Genomic DNA, 12500 nt, shown 5'->3' with positions numbered 1-12500 from the left:
CGCCGGTGGCCTGCCTGCCGCCCTTCACGCCCCTGATCGGCCAGAGACCTCTCTGGCCAGTTCTGCGGGCGGGCTTTTTCTCGACCTCAGACACTCAGGGAGACATCATCAGAAGGAGCACCGGAGGAGGGCTTGGCCCTTGCTGTGTGGCCTAGCCCAGCCTGGCCCTTCTCCAACCATCGGGGGCAGCAGCCAGCAGTCAGTGGGCCTGCAGAAATGGGCTCCCAGCAGGCTCTGGCTGACTGATGATTTGAATATGCACCGCCCTCCCTCCCTCCCTCCCTCCCTCTCTCTCTCTCTCTCTCTCTCTCCCCCTCTCTCTCTACTAACCCTGTTTACTCCACAGTAGCACCAGCACTGAGCTGGAAGCAGGAAGCAGAAACTGCTGCAACCCTGGGAAGGTGTGTCTGGGGCGCTTGGGGGCCTGTCAGCATCAGCAGCAGCAGAGACCAGGCCCTGATAGAGACACGCTGGGGCACGGGGGGGGGGGGGGGGGTGCTGCAGGATTTCAGTTACCCGTGCAGGCTGCCTGGGCCAGAGAGAACCTCTAGCTTGCAGCCCCCCAAGGAAGGATCCGGGCACCGGAAGGAAACACTGGCTGCTGACTCAGGCCCTGAGCCCCTTTGCACTTTGGCCCGTGAAGCAGATAGGCTGACAGTGATATGCGCTGTTGGCAAATAGCACCTAGGAGAGCTTAGAACTGCCCTGGCATGTAGCAATCATCACCCACTGGGCATAAGCTTGGAGCACTCGCAGCGCTATCTCCAAATAAAACGCACTCTGACGAGCTCCACGCCGAAAAGCACACCTGCCCTAATGGACAGAGGGCCTGTTTATCCCGTCAATAAATGTTGCAGCTAAAGAACATGTCTGTCCTGCTATGTGTCCAAAATATGGAACGCTTCACGAATTTGCGTGTCATCCTTGCGCAGGGGCCATGCTAATCTTCTCTGTATCGTTCCAATTTTAGTATATGTGCTGCCGAAGCGAGCACAGACTGAAGGTTGACCCAGCCCATACATAAACCCCCCCAGATCTATGATCTCTGGACATAGGGTGGCATACAATGGGCATTTCTTGAGACAGAAAGCGCTTGCTTTTGGGGGAATGATATGAAACGGAGCCAGAGAGCAATGGTCCGCGCTTATTCACTGCTGCGCTGGTCCGAGAGGTGAGTTTTTGTTATTTTTGGAATGCTTGCCGGAGCAATGTAGTTGCAAAGGCTCATGGTGCAGTCTGTATGCAAAGTGATTGATCCCAGCACAATGCCTGGGTGCATTACAGTAGTCCCACAAGCCAGAGGAAACACAGAGGGCCTGCCTGTCAGGGGGCTTTGTTTGGGGGCCCATGGGCTGTTCCAAGAGAAGGCAAGAGGAGGCAGCTGGCCGGCATGTCAGTCCCCCCCCCCGCCCCCAGGGGGCGCAGGATGGCCCCCTGCTTGCATTCAGAGGCTGACTTAAAATGTTCCTTTGGCGGGGCTGGCTTCAGTGCCCTTGGCTTTTAAGTCACCGTGGGTCTGGTTCCCTTTGGCAGGTCCAGGTTCTCCCTTACAACAGCTATGGGCCGGGGGTTAGCTGCATTATCAACAGCGTCAGGGTGTGATGCGCGTGGGCTAGAAAATCAGGTCCAGCAGGGCTTGCAGGCGCACCTACCTCAGAAAGGCCCCTGGAAGGCCTGCGCGGAGGAGGAGGAGGTGGGACACAAGAGGGCCAGTATGAGGCGTCTGACTACGTACGGATCAGAAGATTGTAGGGTCGACTCCTATCTGGCTCGGGTTCATTCCTTGCTTTTTGGGTCCTGCTGTTACATTTAAATCCCTAAGAGCATCTGTGCCTGCAAAGGTGCTTTAATTTTATGGGCGGGCCGTCGGTATAAGAAAGAAAGACTGGCCAAAGTCCATCCTAATACATCAGCAGCAGGGGCCCATCCCGAAAATCCCAACCAGCAGCAAATGCTTTCTGTGTCTGCGCTGTAAAGGGTGGGGGTTGGCTTGTGAACCAGTTGGGAAAATGCCACGTGTCTGTAGCACAGACCCCACCTGCTAAGAAAAGGTTGCTTCTCTCCCCTGATCCGGAACAGCAAAGGCATTCTGAGGTACACTGAAAGCCAAGGGAGAGATGGTGGCCAAGGCCTTGAGGTGCACGTCCCCTGCGCTGCCTGCTGCGCCGGTGGCCTGCCTGCCGCCCTTCACGCCCCTGATCGGCCACGATCGGCCAGAGACCTCTCTGCCAGTTCTGCGGGTGGGCTTTTTCTCGACCTCAGACACTCAGGGAGACATCATCAGAAGGAGCACCGGAGGGGGGCTTGGCCCTTGCTGTGTGGCCTAGCCCAGCCTGGCCCTTCTCCAACCATCGGGGGCAGCAGCCAGCAGTCAGTGGGCCTGCAGAAATGGGCTCCCAGCAGGCTCTGGCTGACTGATGATTTGAATATGCACCGCCCTCCCTCCCTCCCTCCCTCCATCCCTCCCTCCCTCTCTCACTCTCTCTCTCTCCCCCTCTCTCTCTCTCTCTCTCTCCCCCTCTCTCTCTACTAACCCTGTTTACTCCACAGTAGCACCAGCACTGAGCTGGAAGCAGGAAGCAGAAACTGCTGCAACCCTGGGAAGGTGTGTCTGGGGCGCTTGGGGGCCTGTCAGCATCAGCAGCAGCAGAGACCAGGCCCTGATAGAGACACGCTGGGGCACGGGGGGGGGGGGGGGGGTGCTGCAGGATTTCAGTTACCCGTGCAGGCTGCCTGGGCCAGAGAGAACCTCTAGCTTGCAGCCCCCCAAGGAAGGATCCGGGCACCGGAAGGAAACACTGGCTGCTGACTCAGGCCCTGAGCCCCTTTGCACTTTGGCCCGTGAAGCAGATAGGCTGACAGTGATATGCGCTGTTGGCAAATAGCACCTAGGAGAGCTTAGAACTGCCCTGGCATGTAGCAATCATCACCCACTGGGCATAAGCTTGGAGCACTCGCAGCGCTATCTCCAAATAAAACGCACTCTGACGAGCTCCACGCCGAAAAGCACACCTGCCCTAATGGACAGAGGGCCTGTTTATCCCGTCAATAAATGTTGCAGCTAAAGAACATGTCTGTCCTGCTATGTGTCCAAAATATGGAACGCTTCACGAATTTGCGTGTCATCCTTGCGCAGGGGCCATGCTAATCTTCTCTGTATCGTTCCAATTTTAGTATATGTGCTGCCGAAGCGAGCACAGACTGAAGGTTGACCCAGCCCATACATAAACCCCCCCAGATCTATGATCTCTGGACATAGGGTGGCATACAATGGGCATTTCTTGAGACAGAAAGCGCTTGCTTTTGGGGGAATGATATGAAACGGAGCCAGAGAGCAATGGTCCGCGCTTATTCACTGCTGCGCTGGTCCGAGAGGTGAGTTTTTGTTATTTTTGGAATGCTTGCCGGAGCAATGTAGTTGCAAAGGCTCATGGTGCAGTCTGTATGCAAAGTGATTGATCCCAGCACAATGCCTGGGTGCATTACAGTAGTCCCACAAGCCAGAGGAAACACAGAGGGCCTGCCTGTCAGGGGGCTTTGTTTGGGGGCCCATGGGCTGTTCCAAGAGAAGGCAAGAGGAGGCAGCTGGCCGGCATGTCAGTCCCCCCCCCCGCCCCCAGGGGGCGCAGGATGGCCCCCTGCTTGCATTCAGAGGCTGACTTAAAATGTTCCTTTGGCGGGGCTGGCTTCAGTGCCCTTGGCTTTTAAGTCACCGTGGGTCTGGTTCCCTTTGGCAGGTCCAGGTTCTCCCTCACAACAGCTATGGGCCGGGGGTTAGCTGCATTATCAACAGCGTCAGGGTGTGATGCGCGTGGGCTAGAAAATCAGGTCCAGCAGGGCTTGCAGGCGCACCTACCTCAGAAAGGCCCCTGGAAGGCCTGCGCGGAGGAGGAGGAGGTGGGACACAAGAGGGCCAGTATGAGGCGTCTGACTACGTACGGATCAGAAGATTGTAGGGTCGACTCCTATCTGGCTCGGGTTCATTCCTTGCTTTTTGGGTCCTGCTGTTACATTTAAATCCCTAAGAGCATCTGTGCCTGCAAAGGTGCTTTAATTTTATGGCGGGCCGTCGGTATAAGAAAGAAAGACTGGCCAAAGTCCATCCTAATACATCAGCAGCAGGGGCCCATCCCGAAAATCCCAACCAGCAGCAAATGCTTTCTGTGTCTGCGCTGTAAAGGGTGGGGGTTGGCTTGTGAACCAGTTGGGAAAATGCCACGTGTCTGTAGCACAGACCCCACCTGCTAAGAAAAGGTTGCTTCTCTCCCCTGATCCGGAACAGCAAAGGCATTCTGAGGTACACTGAAAGCCAAGGGAGAGATGGTGGCCAAGGCCTTGAGGTGCACGTCCCCTGCGCTGCCTGCTGCGCCGGTGGCCTGCCTGCCGCCCTTCACGCCCCTGATCGGCCACGATCGGCCAGAGACCTCTCTGGCCAGTTCTGCGGGCGGGCTTTTTCTCGACCTCAGACACTCAGGGAGACATCATCAGAAGGAGCACCGGAGGAGGGCTTGGCCCTTGCTGTGTGGCCTAGCCCAGCCTGGCCCTTCTCCAACCATCGGGGGCAGCAGCCAGCAGTCAGTGGGCCTGCAGAAATGGGCTCCCAGCAGGCTCTGGCTGACTGATGATTTGAATATGCACCGCCCTCCCTCCCTCCCTCCCTCCATCCCTCCCTCCCTCTCTCACTCTCTCTCTCTCCCCCTCTCTCTCTCTCTCTCTCTCCCCCTCTCTCTCTACTAACCCTGTTTACTCCACAGTAGCACCAGCACTGAGCTGGAAGCAGGAAGCAGAAACTGCTGCAACCCTGGGAAGGTGTGTCTGGGGCGCTTGGGGGCCTGTCAGCATCAGCAGCAGCAGAGACCAGGCCCTGATAGAGACACGCTGGGGCACGGGGGGGGGTGCTGCAGGATTTCAGTTACCCGTGCAGGCTGCCTGGGCCAGAGAGAACCTCTAGCTTGCAGCCCCCCAAGGAAGGATCCGGGCACCGGAAGGAAACACTGGCTGCTGACTCAGGCCCTGAGCCCCTTTGCACTTTGGCCCGTGAAGCAGATAGGCTGACAGTGATATGCGCTGTTGGCAAATAGCACCTAGGAGAGCTTAGAACTGCCCTGGCATGTAGCAATCATCACCCACTGGGCATAAGCTTGGAGCACTCGCAGCGCTATCTCCAAATAAAACGCACTCTGACGAGCTCCACGCCGAAAAGCACACCTGCCCTAATGGACAGAGGGCCTGTTTATCCCGTCAATAAATGTTGCAGCTAAAGAACAATGTCTGTCCTGCTATGTGTCCAAAATATGGAACGCTTCACGAATTTGCGTGTCATCCTTGCGCAGGGGCCATGCTAATCTTCTCTGTATCGTTCCAATTTTAGTATATGTGCTGCCGAAGCGAGCACAGACTGAAGGTTGACCCAGCCCATACATAAACCCCCCCAGATCTATGATCTCTGGACATAGGGTGGCATACAATGGGCATTTCTTGAGACAGAAAGTGCTTGCTTTTGGGGGAATGATATGAAACGGAGCCAGAGAGCAATGGTCCGCGCTTATTCACTGCTGCGCTGGTCCGAGAGGTGAGTTTTTGTTATTTTTGGAATGCTTGCCGGAGCAATGTAGTTGCAAAGGCTCATGGTGCAGTCTGTATGCAAAGTGATTGATCCCAGCACAATGCCTGGGTGCATTACAGTAGTCCCACAAGCCAGAGGAAACACAGAGGGCCTGCCTGTCAGGGGGCTTTGTTTGGGGGCCCATGGGCTGTTCCAAGAGAAGGCAAGAGGAGGCAGCTGGCCGGCATGTCAGTCCCCCCCCCCGCCCCCAGGGGGCGCAGGATGGCCCCCTGCTTGCATTCAGAGGCTGACTTAAAATGTTCCTTTGGCGGGGCTGGCTTCAGTGCCCTTGGCTTTTAAGTCACCGTGGGTCTGGTTCCCTTTGGCAGGTCCAGGTTCTCCCTTACAACAGCTATGGGCCGGGGGTTAGCTGCATTATCAACAGCGTCAGGGTGTGAGACGCGTGGGCTAGAAAATCAGGTCCAGCAGCGCTTGCAGGCGCACCTACCTCAGAAAGGCCCCTGGAAGGACTGCGCGGAGGAGGAGGGGGAGGTGAGACACAAGAGGGCCAGTATGAGGCGTCTGACTACGTACGGATCAGAAGATTGTAGGGTCGACTCCTATCTGGCTCGGGTTCATTCCTTGCTTTTTGGGTCCTGCTGTTACATTTAAATCCCTAAGAGCATCTGTGCCTGCAAAGGTGCTTTAATTTTATGGGCGGGCCGTCGGTATAAGAAAGAAAGACTGGCCAAAGTCCATCCTAATACATCAGCAGCAGGGGCCCATCCCGAAAATCCCAACCAGCAGCAAATGCTTTCTGTGTCTGCGCTGTAAAGGGTGGGGGTTGGCTTGTGAACCAGTTGGGAAAATGCCACGTGTCTGTAGCACAGACCCCACCTGCTAAGAAAAGGTTGCTTCTCTCCCCTGATCCGGAACAGCAAAGGCATTCTGAGGTACACTGAAAGCCAAGGGAGAGATGGTGGCCAAGGCCTTGAGGTGCACGTCCCCTGCGCTGCCTGCTGCGCCGGTGGCCTGCCTGGCGCCCTTCACGCCCCTGATCGGCCAGAGACCTCTCTGGCCAGTTCTGCGGGCGGGCTTTTTCTCGACCTCAGACACTCAGGGAGACATCATCAGAAGGAGCACCGGAGGAGGGCTTGGCCCTTGCTGTGTGGCCTAGCCCAGCCTGGCCCTTCTCCAACCATCGGGGGCAGCAGCCAGCAGTCAGTGGGCCTGCAGAAATGGGCTCCCAGCAGGCTCTGGCTGACTGATGATTTGAATATGCACCGCCCTCCCTCCCTCCCTCCCTCCCTCCCTCCCTCTCTCTCTCTCTCTCTCTCTCTCTCCCCCTCTCTCTCTACTAACCCTGTTTACTCCACAGTAGCACCAGCACTGAGCTGGAAGCAGGAAGCAGAAACTGCTGCAACCCTGGGAAGGTGTGTCTGGGGCGCTTGGGGGCCTGTCAGCATCAGCAGCAGCAGAGACCAGGCCCTGATAGAGACACGCTGGGGCACGGGGGGGGGGGGGGGGTGCTGCAGGATTTCAGTTACCCGTGCAGGCTGCCTGGGCCAGAGAGAACCTCTAGCTTGCAGCCCCCCAAGGAAGGATCCGGGCACCGGAAGGAAACACTGGCTGCTGACTCAGGCCCTGAGCCCCTTTGCACTTTGGCCCGTGAAGCAGATAGGCTGACAGTGATATGCGCTGTTGGCAAATAGCACCTAGGAGAGCTTAGAACTGCCCTGGCATGTAGCAATCATCACCCACTGGGCATAAGCTTGGAGCACTCGCAGCGCTATCTCCAAATAAAACGCACTCTGACGAGCTCCACGCCGAAAAGCACACCTGCCCTAATGGACAGAGGGCCTGTTTATCCCGTCAATAAATGTTGCAGCTAAAGAACATGTCTGTCCTGCTATGTGTCCAAAATATGGAACGCTTCACGAATTTGCGTGTCATCCTTGCGCAGGGGCCATGCTAATCTTCTCTGTATCGTTCCAATTTTAGTATATGTGCTGCCGAAGCGAGCACAGACTGAAGGTTGACCCAGCCCATACATAAACCCCCCCAGATCTATGATCTCTGGACATAGGGTGGCATACAATGGGCATTTCTTGAGACAGAAAGCGCTTGCTTTTGGGGGAATGATATGAAACGGAGGCAGAGAGCAATGGTCCGCGCTTATTCACTGCTGCGCTGGTCCGAGAGGTGAGTTTTTGTTATTTTTGGAATGCTTGCCGGAGCAATGTAGTTGCAAAGGCTCATGGTGCAGTCTGTATGCAAAGTGATTGATCCCAGCACAATGCCTGGGTGCATTACAGTAGTCCCACAAGCCAGAGGAAACACAGAGGGCCTGCCTGTCAGGGGGCTTTGTTTGGGGGCCCATGGGCTGTTCCAAGAGAAGGCAAGAGGAGGCAGCTGGCCGGCATGTCAGTCCCCCCCCCGCCCCCAGGGGGCGCAGGATGGCCCCCTGCTTGCATTCAGAGGCTGACTTAAAATGTTCCTTTGGCGGGGCTGGCTTCAGTGCCCTTGGCTTTTAAGTCACCGTGGGTCTGGTTCCCTTTGGCAGGTCCAGGTTCTCCCTTACAACAGCTATGGGCCGGGGGTTAGCTGCATTATCAACAGCGTCAGGGTGTGAGACGCGTGGGCTAGAAAATCAGGTCCAGCAGCGCTTGCAGGCGCACCTACCTCAGAAAGGCCCCTGGAAGGACTGCGCGGAGGAGGAGGAGGAGGTGAGACACAAGAGGGCCAGTATGAGGCGTCTGACTACGTACGGATCAGAAGATTGTAGGGTCGACTCCTATCTGGCTCGGGTTCATTCCTTGCTTTTTGGGTCCTGCTGTTACATTTAAATCCCTAAGAGCATCTGTGCCTGCAAAGGTGCTTTAATTTTATGGGCGGGCCGTCGGTATAAGAAAGAAAGACTGGCCAAAGTCCATCCTAATACATCAGCAGCAGGGGCCCATCCCGAAAATCCCAACCAGCAGCAAATGCTTTCTGTGTCTGCGCTGTAAAGGGTGGGGGTTGGCTTGTGAACCAGTTGGGAAAATGCCACGTGTCTGTAGCACAGACCCCACCTGCTAAGAAAAGGTTGCTTCTCTCCCCTGATCCGGAACAGCAAAGGCATTCTGAGGTACACTGAAAGCCAAGGGAGAGATGGTGGCCAAGGCCTCGAGGTGCACGTCCCCTGCGCTGCCTGCTGCGCCGGTGGCCTGCCTGGCGCCCTTCACGCCCCTGATCGGCCAGAGACCTCTCTGGCCAGTTCTGCGGGCGGGCTTTTTCTCGACCTCAGACACTCAGGGAGACATCATCAGAAGGAGCACCGGAGGAGGGCTTGGCCCTTGCTGTGTGGCCTAGCCCAGCCTGGCCCTTCTCCAACCATCGGGGGCAGCAGCCAGCAGTCAGTGGGCCTGCAGAAATGGGCTCCCAGCAGGCTCTGGCTGACTGATGATTTGAATATGCACCGCCCTCCCTCCCTCCCTCCCTCCCTCCCTCCCTCTCTCTCTCTCTCTCTCTCTCTCTCTCCCCCTCTCTCTCTACTAACCCTGTTTACTCCACAGTAGCACCAGCACTGAGCTGGAAGCAGGAAGCAGAAACTGCTGCAACCCTGGGAAGGTGTGTCTGGGGCGCTTGGGGGCCTGTCAGCATCAGCAGCAGCAGAGACCAGGCCCTGATAGAGACACGCTGGGGCACGGGGGGGGGGGTGCTGCAGGATTTCAGTTACCCGTGCAGGCTGCCTGGGCCAGAGAGAACCTCTAGCTTGCAGCCCCCCAAGGAAGGATCCGGGCACCGGAAGGAAACACTGGCTGCTGACTCAGGCCCTGAGCCCCTTTGCACTTTGGCCCGTGAAGCAGATAGGCTGACAGTGATATGCGCTGTTGGCAAATAGCACCTAGGAGAGCTTAGAACTGCCCTGGCATGTAGCAATCATCACCCACTGGGCATAAGCTTGGAGCACTCGCAGCGCTATCTCCAAATAAAACGCACTCTGACGAGCTCCACGCCGAAAAGCACACCTGCCCTAATGGACAGAGGGCCTGTTTATCCCGTCAATAAATGTTGCAGCTAAAGAACATGTCTGTCCTGCTATGTGTCCAAAATATGGAACGCTTCACGAATTTGCGTGTCATCCTTGCGCAGGGGCCATGCTAATCTTCTCTGTATCGTTCCAATTTTAGTATATGTGCTGCCGAAGCGAGCACAGACTGAAGGTTGACCCAGCCCATACATAAACCCCCCCAGATCTATGATCTCTGGACATAGGGTGGCATACAATGGGCATTTCTTGAGACAGAAAGCGCTTGCTTTTGGGGGAATGATATGAAACGGAGCCAGAGAGCAATGGTCCGCGCTTATTCACTGCTGCGCTGGTCCGAGAGGTGAGTTTTTGTTATTTTTGGAATGCTTGCCGGAGCAATGTAGTTGCAAAGGCTCATGGTGCAGTCTGTATGCAAAGTGATTGATCCCAGCACAATGCCTGGGTGCATTACAGTAGTCCCACAAGCCAGAGGAAACACAGAGGGCCTGCCTGTCAGGGGGCTTTGTTTGGGGGCCCATGGGCTGTTCCAAGAGAAGGCAAGAGGAGGCAGCTGGCCGGCATGTCAGTCCCCCCCCCCGCCCCCAGGGGGCGCAGGATGGCCCCCTGCTTGCATTCAGAGGCTGACTTAAAATGTTCCTTTGGCGGGGCTGGCTTCAGTGCCCTTGGCTTTTAAGTCACCGTGGGTCTGGTTCCCTTTGGCAGGTCCAGGTTCTCCCTTACAACAGCTATGGGCCGGGGGTTAGCTGCATTATCAACAGCGTCAGGGTGTGATGCGCGTGGGCTAGAAAATCAGGTCCAGCAGGGCTTGCAGGCGCACCTACCTCAGAAAGGCCCCTGGAAGGCCTGCGCGGAGGAGGAGGAGGTGGGACACAAGAGGGCCAGTATGAGGCGTCTGACTACGTACGGATCAGAAGATTGTAGGGTCGACTCCTATCTGGCTCGGGTTCATTCCTTGCTTTTTGGGTCCTGCTGTTACATTTAAATCCCTAAGAGCATCTGTGCCTGCAAAGGTGCTTTAATTTTATGGCGGGCCGTCGGTATAAGAAAGAAAGACTGGCCAAAGTCCATCCTAATACATCAGCAGCAGGGGCCCATCCCGAAAATCCCAACCAGCAGCAAATGCTTTCTGTGTCTGCGCTGTAAAGGGTGGGGGTTGGCTTGTGAACCAGTTGGGAAAATGCCACGTGTCTGTAGCACAGACCCCACCTGCTAAGAAAAGGTTGCTTCTCTCCCCTGATCCGGAACAGCAAAGGCATTCTGAGGTACACTGAAAGCCAAGGGAGAGATGGTGGCCAAGGCCTTGAGGTGCACGTCCCCTGCGCTGCCTGCTGCGCCGGTGGCCTGCCTGCCGCCCTTCACGCCCCTGATCGGCCACGATCGGCCAGAGACCTCTCTGGCCAGTTCTGCGGGCGGGCTTTTTCTCGACCTCAGACACTCAGGGAGACATCATCAGAAGGAGCACCGGAGGAGGGCTTGGCCCTTGCTGTGTGGCCTAGCCCAGCCTGGCCCTTCTCCAACCATCGGGGGCAGCAGCCAGCAGTCAGTGGGCCTGCAGAAATGGGCTCCCAGCAGGCTCTGGCTGACTGATGATTTGAATATGCACCGCCCTCCCTCCCTCCCTCCCTCCATCCCTCCCTCCCTCTCTCACTCTCTCTCTCTCCCCCTCTCTCTCTCTCTCTCTCTCCCCCTCTCTCTCTACTAACCCTGTTTACTCCACAGTAGCACCAGCACTGAGCTGGAAGCAGGAAGCAGAAACTGCTGCAACCCTGGGAAGGTGTGTCTGGGGCGCTTGGGGGCCTGTCAGCATCAGCAGCAGCAGAGACCAGGCCCTGATAGAGACACGCTGGGGCACGGGGGGGGGGTGCTGCAGGATTTCAGTTACCCGTGCAGGCTGCCTGGGCCAGAGAGAACCTCTAGCTTGCAGCCCCCCAAGGAAGGATCCGGGCACCGGAAGGAAACACTGGCTGCTGACTCAGGCCCTGAGCCCCTTTGCACTTTGGCCCGTGAAGCAGATAGGCTGACAGTGATATGCGCTGTTGGCAAATAGCACCTAGGAGAGCTTAGAACTGCCCTGGCATGTAGCAATCATCACCCACTGGGCATAAGCTTGGAGCACTCGCAGCGCTATCTCCAAATAAAACGCACTCTGACGAGCTCCACGCCGAAAAGCACACCTGCCCTAATGGACAGAGGGCCTGTTTATCCCGTCAATAAATGTTGCAGCTAAAGAACATGTCTGTCCTGCTATGTGTCCAAAATATGGAACGCTTCACGAATTTGCGTGTCATCCTTGCGCAGGGGCCATGCTAATCTTCTCTGTATCGTTCCAATTTTAGTATATGTGCTGCCGAAGCGAGCACAGACTGAAGGTTGACCCAGCCCATACATAAACCCCCCCAGATCTATGATCTCTGGACATAGGGTGGCATACAATGGGCATTTCTTGAGACAGAAAGCGCTTGCTTTTGGGGGAATGATATGAAACGGAGCCAGAGAGCAATGGTCCGCGCTTATTCACTGCTGCGCTGGTCCGAGAGGTGAGTTTTTGTTATTTTTGGAATGCTTGCCGGAGCAATGTAGTTGCAAAGGCTCATGGTGCAGTCTGTATGCAAAGTGATTGATCCCAGCACAATGCCTGGGTGCATTACAGTAGTCCCACAAGCCAGAGGAAACACAGAGGGCCTGCCTGTCAGGGGGCTTTGTTTGGGGGCCCATGGGCTGTTCCAAGAGAAGGCAAGAGGAGGCAGCTGGCCGGCATGTCAGTCCCCCCCCCCCGCCCCCAGGGGGCGCAGGATGGCCCCCTGCTTGCATTCAGAGGCTGACTTAAAATGTTCCTTTGGCGGGGCTGGCTTCAGTGCCCTTGGCTTTTAAGTCACCGTGGGTCTGGTTCCCTTTGGCAGGTCCAGGTTCTCCCTTACAACA

General features: G+C 56.4%; 6 non-coding genes across 6 annotated transcripts; all 6 read right to left on the bottom strand.

The window, feature by feature from the left end:
• Positions 1 to 887: 887 nt before the first annotated feature.
• On the bottom strand, positions 888 to 994 carry LOC138568388 (U6 spliceosomal RNA). Its single transcript, XR_011302724.1, has one exon. It is a non-coding gene; the product is annotated as a U6 spliceosomal RNA (small nuclear RNA).
• A 2097-nt stretch (positions 995 to 3091) lies between these two features.
• Positions 3092 to 3198, bottom strand: LOC138568387 (U6 spliceosomal RNA). Its single transcript, XR_011302723.1, has one exon. It is a non-coding gene; the product is annotated as a U6 spliceosomal RNA (small nuclear RNA).
• Positions 3199 to 5288: 2090 nt separating this feature from the next.
• LOC138568385 (U6 spliceosomal RNA) lies at positions 5289 to 5395 on the bottom strand. Its single transcript, XR_011302722.1, has one exon. It is a non-coding gene; the product is annotated as a U6 spliceosomal RNA (small nuclear RNA).
• A 2068-nt stretch (positions 5396 to 7463) lies between these two features.
• Positions 7464 to 7570, bottom strand: LOC138568384 (U6 spliceosomal RNA). Its single transcript, XR_011302721.1, has one exon. It is a non-coding gene; the product is annotated as a U6 spliceosomal RNA (small nuclear RNA).
• Positions 7571 to 9634: 2064 nt separating this feature from the next.
• On the bottom strand, positions 9635 to 9741 carry LOC138568383 (U6 spliceosomal RNA). The gene has a single exon (XR_011302720.1). It is a non-coding gene; the product is annotated as a U6 spliceosomal RNA (small nuclear RNA).
• A 2090-nt stretch (positions 9742 to 11831) lies between these two features.
• On the bottom strand, positions 11832 to 11938 carry LOC138568382 (U6 spliceosomal RNA). Its single transcript, XR_011302719.1, has one exon. It is a non-coding gene; the product is annotated as a U6 spliceosomal RNA (small nuclear RNA).
• Positions 11939 to 12500: the final 562 nt, after the last annotated feature.

This window comes from Ambystoma mexicanum, chromosome 2p, assembly GCF_040938575.1.
Source record: "Ambystoma mexicanum isolate Mex_15411 chromosome 2p, UKY_AmexF1_1, whole genome shotgun sequence".
NCBI lineage: Eukaryota > Metazoa > Chordata > Amphibia > Caudata > Ambystomatidae > Ambystoma > Ambystoma mexicanum.
Note: the sequence above shows the minus strand (reverse complement) of the source record. Positions and strands in the feature narration are given on the sequence as shown.